Source organism: Cynocephalus volans, chromosome 3 (genome assembly GCF_027409185.1).
Source record: "Cynocephalus volans isolate mCynVol1 chromosome 3, mCynVol1.pri, whole genome shotgun sequence".
NCBI lineage: Eukaryota > Metazoa > Chordata > Mammalia > Dermoptera > Cynocephalidae > Cynocephalus > Cynocephalus volans.
Window position 1 is genome coordinate 142,553,204 of NC_084462.1, and position 14,078 is coordinate 142,567,281.

Consider the following 14,078-nt stretch of genomic DNA (forward strand, 5'->3'; position numbering starts at 1 on the left):
GGCCTGCCTCCAGATGCCCATTCTTGGACCTTGGCCCAGGTGTGCTTTCCCCACAGAATCAGAAGCAGAGGAAAATGTATGTTCTTTGCAGGAAGGGCAGTTCTAAAAAAGAAACTGTGTGTTACAGCAGGTTTTTCACTATATAGGGTGCTGGCCGAGAAATCCAGCCCACACTCTATTAACGAAGCTATATCCACTGGTTTGAGGCCATGCTGTGTAAAGATACCATCTGCTCCTCAAGCCATATAGTCAGAGGTCTGTGTTCACCCAGAGGGGGACCTTTTGTCTCATTTGTACAAAAGGTCCATGTGGACTCACAGGGCTCTACTAAATAGGATTTCCTCAAATCTCACCAGTCAGATGAGTCTCCTGCTTCCTTGGAGAGAAATATAACAGATGAAAATAAACACAGAAACTCCCCTCCCAATACTTCCATAAGGGTGGAAGTTTCATTTTTTATGAACTAGGTGAGGAAGGGAAGAGTTCTCCCTAAGAAAGACAGGCACAGAGAAGAGAATTAGTATTAGTTGAACATCTGCTGTGTGCCAGGCATTGAAGCACATAATCTGTATAAGCCATTTCAAATTATTCAAACAAATCTGTTAAGATTGGTATCTTCAGATGAGTCTACTGAAGATTAGATTAAGGAATGCCATATATCCAAAAGTGGTGACACTTGAATCCAAAGCCCATCATCTTACTACCACCCCATGGTACTTCGTACTCATTCAACCAAAGGTCCTACTAGCAGTGATTCTTTAGGGATCTTTTAGATCCCTACTAGCAGGGATTCTTTAGGAGTCCCAGGAGCTGAAGAGCATGAAGTTGAATAATACAGAAACAACTATTATCCAATGATCTGCACTGAAAAACACTACCAAGGCAGTACCAAGCTTTCAAGCAGGTGAATTCCAAATGTTCACCCCAAGACTAGAGCCTAACAAGTATTTTTTTCTAAGTTATAAATGAAGATTAGCTTCTTGAACTAGCCGACAAAATTGTTTTTATTGTAGTTCAGACTCTTAAGCCCTGACGTAAAGCTTCTCTGATCCTCTCTGATCATAGAATCCCACTGGTACCCTCTGGAGCCAGTAAGCTCCAAGTTGGACTAGCTGTGTATATGTTAATAGTGCTGAAATTGAGAAACCCTGTGACAGAGATTTTCAAAACCTTATTTCTAGGACATTTTACATCGATCCTTAATTTTATGTTGCTTGCCTTACAAGGAGGAACTTGTAAGACTTATTTGTAGGACTTTTTACATAGACCCTTACTTCATATTGTTTGCCTTATATGTGACATAAAATTGAGGACCTATGTAAAAAGTCCTACAAATAGGGTTTAGAAAATCTATATCACAGGGTTTCTCGATTTCAGCACTATTAACGTTTTGGCCAGATAATTCTTTGTTGTAGGGAGCTGTTTAGTGCATTATAAAATCTTTAGCAGCATCCCTGGCCTCAACCCACTAGATGCCAGTAACATCCCACCACTGCCAGTTGTGATAACCAAAAATATCTCCAGACATTGCCAAATGTCCCCCTAGGGGACCAAAATCGCTCCCCATTGAGACTTTGGAATGTAATGGTCTCTGAACAATGGCTTACAACCACTTAAGTTTTCTGCAGTTCTCAAATGCTGAAAATCCAGGTATCTGTGAATAAATTCTCTAATGTGCAAAAACACATAACATTTTAAAAAGTAAAACACAGGTTCTGTGAAGGACTATTTTTAAAACCTTTAAAGATCTAGATTTTTTAATGCCTAGAAAGATTTAACACCTTTTCTCGTATAAAGAATGATTGAAAATTGCTTTCCAGTTTTTCCAATAAAATATACCGTTCCCCAGAACAGTCTAAGATATGTAAGTAGATTACGATACTCATATTTTCAGGTGGTGATTTGGTATCAACAATGGGCCTTTTTTTGGCATAAACAGGAAAACGTGGGTGTGGACATAATGAAGCAATTGTACAGTTGGAAATAGTGAATAACTGACATCGTCATAGAGAAAGAGTCATGCTACCTTCACAAAGCAGGCCAAGGAAATTCCCATGATTCTAAGCCACATAGAAGAGTTTCAGATTCCACAAAATACTTTGATTCCCTTTCTTTACTCTCCTATCCCACTATTTTCAAATGACCAAAAAGTCAAATTTCCTTCACAGGCCATCAAGCTCATGCCCAACTGCCCCCTGGGGAAGTTCAACCTCTCTTTTATTTGAAAATTAAAGTTCTTATCGGACCAACATCACTATCTCTACTCAAAGATGAACACAGAGGTAGTGAGTTGCTGTAGCACTCTGTTATACAAAGAGGATGAAAGAATAGAATTCCAGGACTCTGTCTTCCAAGTCTTCTATAGACATTATTGCAAATTCTCCAAATGAAATCTGAATTCTGGGAGCTAGCTGTTATGATTAAACTGACCTCTCTCCTCATCCACATTTCCTAAAACCGGAGCTTTCGAAGGGAGTTGAAAACATATACAGTTTGTATGTAGACAGGATGGAGTGGTAGAGAGCTCTGATAAAGGTGCCCGATGACTTAAATCCAGAATCCCAGCCCTGCCACTTACTAGCTCATGACCCTGGGACCCTCGGCCTCAACCTCTGTGTCCCCGTTTCCTCATCTATCCAATGGAGATAGCAAGAGTGCTTACTTCCTAGGGTTGTTATGAGAAATAAGTGAGTTAATATTTGTAAAGTGTATAGAATGACATCTAACACAAAGCAAGCACTAAGAAGAGTATTTGTTAAACAAAATTATAAAATAAATAGAGCAACACAAGGTTTTTGTCCCACTGCTGCAATCGTGCAATACCTTGGAGGGAAAATGAGAAAATGCAGTAGGTTGTTTGTCTTTGCTACCCTCACTTCCTTCTTTCTGTCCTTTCTTCCTTTTTCTGTGTCCATCTTGAGTCCTTTTCCAGGTTTCTACCAGGGATAAGAATTGGTGATGTTTAAGGTTCCAGTTAATGCTTCCTTCTCTGAGGGGCCCTCGAATGTTCCCTGGAGACTCTGAAAGGCTGAAAACTGACCAGAGCATAAAAAAGAAATGAATTTCTAACCCTGCCAAGTCAGTGAGGAGTTGTATTTTCAGATGGGCAGCCCTCCTGTGCCTGGTCTGCACCCTCCTGGGCTAACCCTGGGGAGAACAGTAATGTGAATCCATACCTTTGAGCTTAAAAACTAAGTTTAAAAAATAAGCAGCCTCAAATTTCTGTATTCTAGCCTATGGTAACTGTGGCACTGTCTTGAAATGAGTCATCCAAGCCAAAGTTAGAAGCAGACATAATTTCCAGATGTCCAAAATATATATATTATTTTTTACTAAATAGAAAAGCAAGCAAGATGGAGTGTGGTTTTTAATATCACCTATTCTACTAGCTGCTAATGTTTACTCACTTCTGATTTTCTTAAGATTATCCCCGTGTAAGCTATGGCCTAAATGCATTTAAATTGCCTTCGAATATCCCAAGCAATCCTACTACCATGGAAACAGAACCAAGGATATGCAAGATGACTCCTCTGGGGCATAATTTGGTGCTCCAGATACTTTTGATTGGTTGCTCCCTGTCCTGCCATCCCTTCTCTGAAATGCAATTGTATTGGTTGGATTTATTTTTATTATCCACAGGGGCACGCAATTCCTCAAGTAGTAGAAAGTGCCATTAATCCATCAAAGTCCTTCCAGAGACATCAGCAGTATTAAGGGCAAATCTATATATGTCAGAAAGCACAGGCAGATTGCTCCAGAAGGATTTAAGCATATGCCCAATGGTCTATGAGGTAACCTGCATCTTTTTAAATTTTATTGATGGAGAAGAAAAGAACATGGCTTGGTGCCCCACGGAATGCTGCCTAATGCCCTGCCTCTTAAGAATAAAAGTGGGCAGTTGTACAATTCTGTATAAAGGACATATGAAATAGTAGCAATAAGGGGCCAAAACTGAGAAATATCCAATTCCTGGCTTTATTGTTAAAGTATTTACCACCTTAATAAAATTACTTTGCTGCTTGTTTGTTTGTTTTTTATGTCAGATAGCCATTTATAGAGTGGAAAATTTGGGCTTAGGTTCAGTAAGAGGTCAATGTTTATAAATTAATGAATCCCTTGGATGAAAGATTAGACATAAAGAGCAAATATTATTTCCCTTGCCTGTTTCATCAATCTACAATGAAGATGAGAGGAAAATATCAAGGTCAAGTCTGTCTTTCTTGTTTAAAAAATACCGTCTGAGATATGAGCATCTATCTCAGCCACTTAAAGACATAATGTTCTTCTGCTTCCTAAAATAATTAGATTCATGAAATGTGCACAGGCACAAAACAAATATTTGTAATTTTTTGATTCATCTTTTCTTCTCTTTGGGGGGTTACTTGAAATTCTCTGGGCATATGTAAATGCATGGGAACAAAGGCCAGCCGTCTCACAGAATCAATAATATCCCAGCAATGAAAAGGCGCAAGGGCCAGGGTTGGACAAGCTGAGCCTACCTGACCATCACTCTGCACAGTTATGATTGTGGCATTTAGATATTGAGGGATTAACATGCTTACAACTAAGGTTAATCTCTATACTATAGAAAAGTTCCTGTACATTCATAAGAAATATATTGATAAATATATTCACAGATATTTCTAACAGAAACATTGGTGAGGAAAGTGGGCTAATAGTGTATGGACATAAACTGATAGTTTATTGATATAAATCAGTACATAAAAACTAGAAGGAAAACTTAACAATAAGATAAATGAAAAAAAAAACTATTGTATAAATAAATTATTTTACTTTTGCAATTTAATTATTTAATCCTGGCAGAGTTATGGAAGGTGAGGCAGATGGGTGAGGTGTCTGTGGCCACCAGCATCTTTTGAACAATTTTTTTATATTTGAAGAAGTTCCCCAATTATAAGTCCTGCCTGTTAAGGAAAACCACAGAACTCATTTTCCCAAACTCGTTTGCAATAGGGATGTAGACACGTAACCCAGACTCCACCAATCAAATGTAGCCAGTTGAGACTTTGATACCAAAGTGGGAAATAGAAAGATGCAGACGCTGCACAGAATTCATTTTCTGGTGGAAATGACAGCAGAGGTGTCCAGCTTTGGGGACAGCAGGGTTTCTGGCATTAGCCAATGCCCAGACTCAGCAGATGAGCTGTGGTGGTGTCTCCTGATGAAAACAGCATAGTCTCCTCTGGAGCAATCCCATAATGTGATATGGACCTCCTTTGTGGCTGTGGTGTCTTCCAAGACTTGCTCTCTGGACATCTGAAAGGACCAATAAATTCCATAGGTTGCAATTAAGGACACTGATTAATGCAATATGTTCATTTGTATACCCTTGGTGTAAATGTAAACTGGAACACCACTTTTGTAAAGTGCTTTAGTATTGTATATTAAGATCCAGAAAAAAAAAAATCCTTGATTCATTAAACCTTCTTTAAGATTTACACTAAGATGAGGTTGAGTTGTAACACCATGGTCAAGGGTTCAGATCCCAGTACTGGCCAGCAGCCACCACCCCCACCCCTCAAAAATAAGAACTTACGCTAAGGAAATAGTCCAAAGAAAGGAAGGAAAATGGCGATATAAATGGTCATGATTTAAAATTTCAGAGGATTGGAAACAATCTGAAGGCTCACCAACAGGGGAATAGTTTAGTCATTTATGGCATTCCCTTGATAGTAGATAGGACACCAGAATTTCTACTTGGTAGGGCTTTAGGGTACACTCTTTCATAGGAGGGGCCCACGGACTTAAAGCTGCCTTTAGATAGTGCGAATGCTCTTTTTACTTAGATTGAATATTTTTGGGGGGTTGCTTGTAGGGAATGAAGATTGGGATTGAGGGGCACTAAAACCTTTCCCAACTATCTCCCCTGGATCTGCCACAATTGAAAAACTATTGCACAGTGAATGAAATAACTTTTAGGAAGTTTATGTAGCAATGAAGAAAAATACTCATGCTATCCTGTTAAGGGAAGAGAACAGAACACAAAATTATATCTATGCTGTGAGGACTATAGTTCCGTAAAAATTAAAATAGTCATTTGAGCCAGGTCTGAAAGAAAACAGAAAAATAGTATGATTTGTTGAGTGGCAGAATTGTTGATAAACATTTTGTTCTTGTTTTCTGCTAATTTTGTTTGATGCAACAAATATTTTCATGCTTTACAAAATTATCTGAAGTGTTCAAAATTATATCTTCTCTTCAGCAATATCTCAGTGATGTTATGTTGATATACGGCCACCTGCTCAGTGAGGGTGTCTTTTACACCTATTGTCTTTTGGCAGAATTAGACTCTGTCTGGGCTCTAGGTGACTTGGCTACTTTTGGTATTCATGGATCCACAGGGCCGAAGGGAAAAGGCATCACTATATGAAATCACCAGCCGCATAGGCCTTTCCACCAGAACCGTAAACGTGCACCTGTTCACATGGAACATACGGAAAAAGTAAATTGGCAAACGTCTTTGGCATTCTCTAATAAAGTTGGAGGAGATATCCATACCCTATGACCCAGAAATTCCACCCATAGGTATTTACCCTGGAGAAACTATTGGCACATGTGCACCAGTAAATATGTATGAGGATGTTTATAACAGCACTATTTCCATTCACCAAAAACTAAAGACAACTTAAATGTGCATCAACAGTAGAATGGATTAGAAATGGGTAGATATATGGTGTAATCATGTAATACTGTACAATAATGAATAGTATTGTATTTCATTACTATTCTAAAATAGTAGTACCTTTAGGCTCAACGAAATGGATGAAGCTCATAAGCATAATGATGAATGAAAAAAGCACGATACATGGTATGATTCCATTCATAAAAAGTTTAAGCTATGCTGATAAGGGATGCATACAAAAATTGGCAGAAATATAAAGTGAAACAAGGAAATTATCACAAAAGAAATCTAGGAGGAAATTAAAAATTTTGTGGAGACAAAAGTAAAAACACAATATACCAGAACCTATGGAATGTAACAAAGCAGTTCTAAGAAGGAAGTTTATAGCAATAAATGTCTACATCAAAAAAAGAAGAAAGACTCCAAATAAACAACATAATGTTATACCTCAAAGAGCTGGAAAAACAAGAACAAACCAAACCCAAAATAAGTAGAAGGAGAGAAATAACAAAGATCAGAGCAGAAATAAATGAATTCGATACTTTAAAAAAAATACAAAAGATTGATGAAACAAAGAGTTGGTTTTTCAAAAAGATAAACAAAATTGATAAACCCTTAGCTAGAGTAATGAAGAAAAAAGAGAGACGACTCATAAATAAAGCAAGAAATGAAAAAGATATTATAACTGATATCACAGAAATACAAAGGATCCTAAGAGACTAATACAAACAACTGTATGTGTACAAACTGGAAACCTAGAAGAAATGGATAAATTCCTGGATACATACAACTTACCACAGTTGTTGAACTAAAAAACCTAAAAAGAGCAATAGGGAGTAATGAGATTGAAGCAGTAATAAAAAGTCTTCCAACAAAGAAAGCTGCAGGACCAGATGGCTTCGCTGCTGAACTCTACCAAAACATTAAAAGAAGAACTAATACCGATTCTTCTCAAACTCTTCCAAACAATTGAAGAGGAGGGAATACTTCCACACTCATTCTGCAAGGCCAGCATTACCCTCTTACTAAAACTGGAAAAAGACACAACAAAAAAAGAAAATGACAGATCATTATCCATAATGAACATATATGCAAAGATCCTGAACAAAATACTAGCAAACAGAATCCAGCAACACATTAAAAAGATCATACACCATGATCAAGTGGAATTCATCTCAGAGATGCAAAGATGGTTCAACATATGCAAATCTGTAAACATGACACATCACATCAACAGAATGAAGGAAAAAAAGCTATGTGATCTTTTCAATAGACACAGGAAAAGCATTTGATAAAGTCCAACACCCTTGATGATAAAAACACTCAACAAATTAGGTATGGAAGGAATGGACCTCAACACAATAAAGGCCATATATGACAATCACACACCTAATGTCATACTGAATGGATAGAACTTGGAGGCTTTTACTATAAGATTTGGGAGAAAACAAGGATGCTCACTTTCCCACTCTTACACAGCATAATCCTGGATGTTCTAGCCAGCACAATAAGGCAAGAGAAAGCAATAAAGGGCATCCAAATTGGAAAGGAAGAAGTCAAACTGTCCCTATTTGCAGATGACATGATCCTATACATAGACTCCACCAAAAAATTACTAGAACTAATAAATGAATTCAGTATGGTAGTAGGATGCAAAATTAACACACAAAAATCAATAGCCTTCCTATATGCCAATAATGAAATAGCTGAAGAAGAAATCAAGAAAGTAATGCCATTCACAATAGCTACCCCCAAAATGAAATGCCTAGGAGTAAATTTAACCAAGGAGGTGAAAGAGCTCAACAATGAAAACTATAAAACATTGTGCAGAGAAAATAGGATAATTTAGTCAGGCTCCCCTGGCTCACCTCTGGATGGGGGTCGAGCAGCATATTTCTTGTAAACAAGTTGTGTGTGGGTGGAGTTAGTGCACATGTGCACCCATGTATCTTTTTAGTTTGATGCTATTGTGTGCTCTGTAGTTTGTGAAGCAGAGCTGGCAGGCAGAGCTCACATCTAAAAATAGAACATGTTTACTCTGCTGGCAGCTGCTCAGTTTTTCTTTGGACTTTGCTAGTAGCCGTGGAGTTTCTGAGTTTCTCTTTGTGCTGCCTAACTCTTAGACATGTGTGTGCTGAATAAAGACTATTCTTTCTTCAGTCAAGGCTCCTAGGATCTTTTTGCCAGTTACCTAGCTCATAGACCTGCATGTGAAGGGTTTGTGAACGGGCTCGACTGGTTTGTGAGCTCCAGACCCTAGCCTTAGCTCTACACATTGGTGAGAAAAATTGAAGAGAACACAAATAAATGAAAAGGTGTCTATCCCATGCTCATGGGTCAGAAGAATTATCATCATCAAAATGTCCATATTACCCAAAGCAATCTATACATTCAATGCAATCCCTATAAAAATACCAATGACATTCTTCACAGAAATAGCAAAAACAATCTTAAAATTTGATGGAACCACAAAAGACCCCATATAGCTAAAGATATCTTGAACAAAAAGAACAAAGTTGGAGTCATCACACTTCCTGAGTTCAAAATACACTATAAAGCTATAGTACTATAGCTTTTTATAGTATGTATAAAGCATGGTGCTGGCATAAAAACAGACAAATTGACCAATGGAATAGAATAGAGAGCCCCAAAATAAACACACACATTTACAAACAACTGATTTTTGACAAAGTTGACAAAATATACAATGGAGAAAGGATAACTCTTCAACAAATGGTGCTTGGAGAACTGGATATCCACATGCAGAAGATTCAAACTAGACCCCTATCTCTCACAAAAATCAACTCAAAATGGATCAAAGACCTAAATTTAAGACATGGAACTTTGAAACTACTAGAAGAAAACAGGGGAAACACTGCCCAAAATGAGAGTGGGCAGCACAGGCAACTAAAGCAAAAATGCATTAATAGGACTACATCAAATTAAAAAGCTTCTGCACAGCAAGGTACACTTTGAAGAGACAACCTACATACAGAACAGGAGAAAGTGTTTGCAAAGTACACATTAGACGAGGTGCTAATATCCAGAATATATAAGAAATTCAAACAACTCAACAGCAAAATAACAAATAACCCAATTAAAAATGGGCAAAGGACCTGAACAGACATTTCTCAAAAAAAGACATACAGATGGCCAATAGGCACATGAAAAAATGCTCAACATCACTGATCATCAGAGAAATGAAAATTAAAGTCACAATGAGATATCATCTTACTCCAGTTAGAATGGCTGGGATCAATAAAAAAAAAAAAATGCTGGCAAGGATACAGAGAAAAAGGAACTCTCTTTTATTGAGAATGTAAATGGTTATAGCCCCTATAGAAAACAATATGGATGTTTCTCAGCGACTAAACATAGATCTATCTACCCTATGACCCAGCTATCCCACTACTGGGTATATACCCAAAGGAAATGAAGTCAATATGTCAAAAAGACACCTGCACTCCCATATTCATCAGCACTATTCAAAACAGTAAAGAGATGGAATCAGCCTAAATGTTCATCATTGGATGAATGGATAAAAAAAACCTGTGGTGTATACACATAATGGAATACTACTCAGCTATTAAAAAAATGATATCCTATCATTTGCAGCAACATGGATGGAACTGGAAACCATCCTGTTAAGTGAGTCAGGCACAAAAAGATAAATACCACATGATATAACTCCTATGTGGAATCTTTTAAAAAAGTGGTTCTCATAGAAGTAGAGAGTAGAATAATGGCTACCAGAGGCCAGGGGTGGGCAGGGGGAAGGAGAAAAGTGTTGGACTAATGGGTACAAAACTATGCTGTCTACCCTAAGTGAATCATTATGCAGTATATGTATGTATTGAAACAGCATACTGTATCCCACAAATATGTATAGACTGTAAGTTAAAATATTTTGAATAAAAAAATTTTTTAAAGAAAATTAATCAATACAACAGAATAATAATTAAAGGAGAAAAATCATATCATTTCAGTAGATCCAGAAAAAGTATTTGATACAATCAATATTGTTCATAAAAAGAGTTACCTTTTAATGTTCATCTTAATTAATCTTACCCTGAATGTACACATGAGGTGTTCTGGATCAGAGACAGATTTTTGATTACCTCATAGTAAATAAGTGCACTTGCCCCCAGTTTCACTAGTCTATACCCCAACATGATGAGAACGAATGGGAAATATTCCTGTATAAGTGGCCAAACACTCCATAGGCAAGGGACAAGGAAAATTATTTTTTCCTGTTTATAAAGGGGAAAGAGGCAGCTATCTGCCTCCCCTCTTAAAAGGGTCTCCCTTACTCTATCCCTTTGACTAACACACACACACACACATACACACTCTCTCTCTCTCTCTCTCTCTCTTTCTCTCCAAGAACTGGATGGCCCCACATGTCTCCTAGAGATGTCATGTCTCCTTGGAGGTCCCAGACAATGTGTATGAAAATAGCTTTTGTTAGAAATGAGGAACAGTCTTAGTACAGTAACTTAAGTTCCAACCAGAAGAAACTAGAAAAAGAACAGCAAAATAAACCCAAAGCAAGGAAAAGAAAGGAAATAATAAAGAGCAGAAATCAATGAAATTGAAAATAAACAAAATCAACTAAATTAAAAACTGGCTCTTTGAAAAATCAATAACATCGACAAACTTGTAGAAAAACTGACAAAAATATAAAGAAACAACACAAATCACTAATATCAGGAAACCAATAAAGAATATCACTACAAATCAGGCAGTCATTAAACAGATAATAAGGAAGTACTACAAACTTCATGCTCACAAATTTGACAACTAAGAAGTAATCTAATTCTTGAGAGCCACAAACTATTAAAATTCAACCAAAACGAAGCAGACAATCTGAATATCCTATAAGAAATTGAATTTACAATTTAAAATCTCCTGCTAAAAAAGATCTTCAGGCCCACATGGTCTGGCTTCTTTATTTTGAGATTCATCCATGGTGTTTGTGTATCAGTGGTTCATTCCTTTGTATTGCTGAGGGGTACTCCACTGTGTGGAGTATACTACACTTTGTTTATTCCATTCACCTGTTGGTGGACATTTGGGTTCCCAATTTGTTTCTATTACATAATGCTGCTAAGGACATTCATTTACAAGTCTTTGTATGAAGCTAGGCTTTCATTTCTCTTGGGCAAATACCTTGGACTGGGATTGCTAGACCTTATGGTAGATGTATACTTAACTTTTTAAGAAACTACCAAACTGTTTTTCAGATTAATTGTACCATTTTACTTCCCCACCAGTAGTATGTGTGTACAAAGTATGTGATTACATTTATAGAAAGCTCTAAAAAATGCAAACTAATCTATAGTAACGGAAAGTACATCACTGTTCGCCTGGGGTGTAGTGAACAAGGGGAAGTGATTACAAAAGGGCGCAGGGAAACTCTTGGGGCTGATGGATATGTTTACTCTCTTGATTGTGGTTACGATTTCACAAATGTAGCCATATGCTAAACCTTAAATTGCACACTTTAAATACGTGCAGTTTATTGTACATCAATTACACCTCACTAAAGGTGTTAAAAATAATAGGATAATGTTTATTAAATCTGTGTTTCAATAACTGATTGTGACTGAGGTCTCCTGTGACTTTCTGGGTGCACTCATTAGTTGAGCAGACTAACCCTAAAGCCATAGCTTTTACTGGGAACTCTTCTACCGACTCACCAGCTGTCACCTTACACAACCCAACTGTGCCTTAGTTTCAGGATTGTTCAAGTGAACATACCATTTCCTTCCTATTCAAAGGGCCATTTGATGTAATAATTAGGAAATACATCAGTGCAGAATTTTAAACTCTCCCAAAAATTAATATGTACACTTGATTTTACAGCTTTTGACTGTTTTTGATAAAATGAACTTTGACATAAAAATGACTTTTCCATCTTGGGCTGCTGACAAAAGAGCCTAAGGAAGAAAAAGGGCAGAGATTATGATTTATTGAAATGACCCTATCTCCAAGATGTGACATCCATAGATGGTGACAGATAAAGCATGTCTGATTAATTACATGGCATATAAAAATAGCATACAGATGAATTTTTAAAGATCATTGAAATTGATACATGCCACTTCTACCCTGTACTGGCTGGGAGTAGTTGATCTCATTGCTTTTTCCTTCATCATCATACCATGCTAATTTCAGTCTGTGTTTTCATTCATGACATTCCAGAGGCAAGGAATGCCTGCCTTACATACTCTCAACAAACCCTAAACATCAGCAGGCACAGTGCCAAGCAAGCACTGGAATTCAGTGCTGGATAAAACAAAACTGACCTGGATCCTGACGTCCTGAAGCTTCTCTTCATCTGTCTAATTTCCCTTCTTCAGTGCAAGTCACACCTTCCCCATGAAGAGCTTTCACACCATTCTCCTGTCTATAAATCTCCCTCTTCTGAACTACTGTTGCACTGAGTCTGTACGTGCCACATGACATATATGTTATTTTGTAGCACTCTTGAATTATTCCAGTCTTCTTGTTTTTACCTCAGGTGTGGTGTATTCAATAAATCATAATTCCCATTTTCATCACAGCAATTATTATTAACACCATTATAATACATCTTAAGTGTATCTTTTTGTCCAATGTTTTCTTGCAAAGTAAGCACTATTTTCTATGCACATATATTTAACTGTATGTAGAGTACTGTGTTATAGTTCATGTTTTCTTTTTTTTTCACTCATCCCCATGCTTCTAGGATATATCCATGTTGCTCTGTACGCATTCATTCCATTGCTTCTACCAGCTCTACCTCATGGTGTACCTCCACCTCATGTCACTTCCCAGTTTCCCAAGGGTAGCTATTGGGGTGGCCTCCAACTTGCCCAACAACTATTCTACAGCTATTTTATCTATGTTGCTTTAGCTCCAGCTAAACTGTGAACTGCTTATAGATAAGGACTATGTTTTTCTTCTCCTGTTACTCCTGTTGAATTTCTATTATGGCCTATACATGTTTTCTGCTGCAAGGTGCTAAACAGTAAGGTAAAATTAATTACAATAGCAGAAAGGAGTTGTCAATGGAGTCTTCATGAGCTGAGTTCAATCCTGACTTTATCCCTTACTAGTTTTGTGACCTTGGAAAAGTAACACCTAGCTGCTCTGGGCTTCTCTTTCTTCATCTGTAAAGGTAAGTAATACCACCTGTATCAGTGGGCTGTTATGAGGAATAAATGAATTAACTAAAACTAAACACCCCAATACAGCAAATTGCATATAACAGATGTTTAATAAATAATGGTGGCTATGAGTGCTACCTAGTGCTTCAAATTATAGTCATTTGAACCTGTCAACTTTTTTTTTTTTTTTTTAAACGATGACCGGTAAGGGGATCTTAACCCTTACCTTGGTGTTGTCAGCACCATGCTCATCCAATGAGCAAACCGGCCATCCCTATATGGGA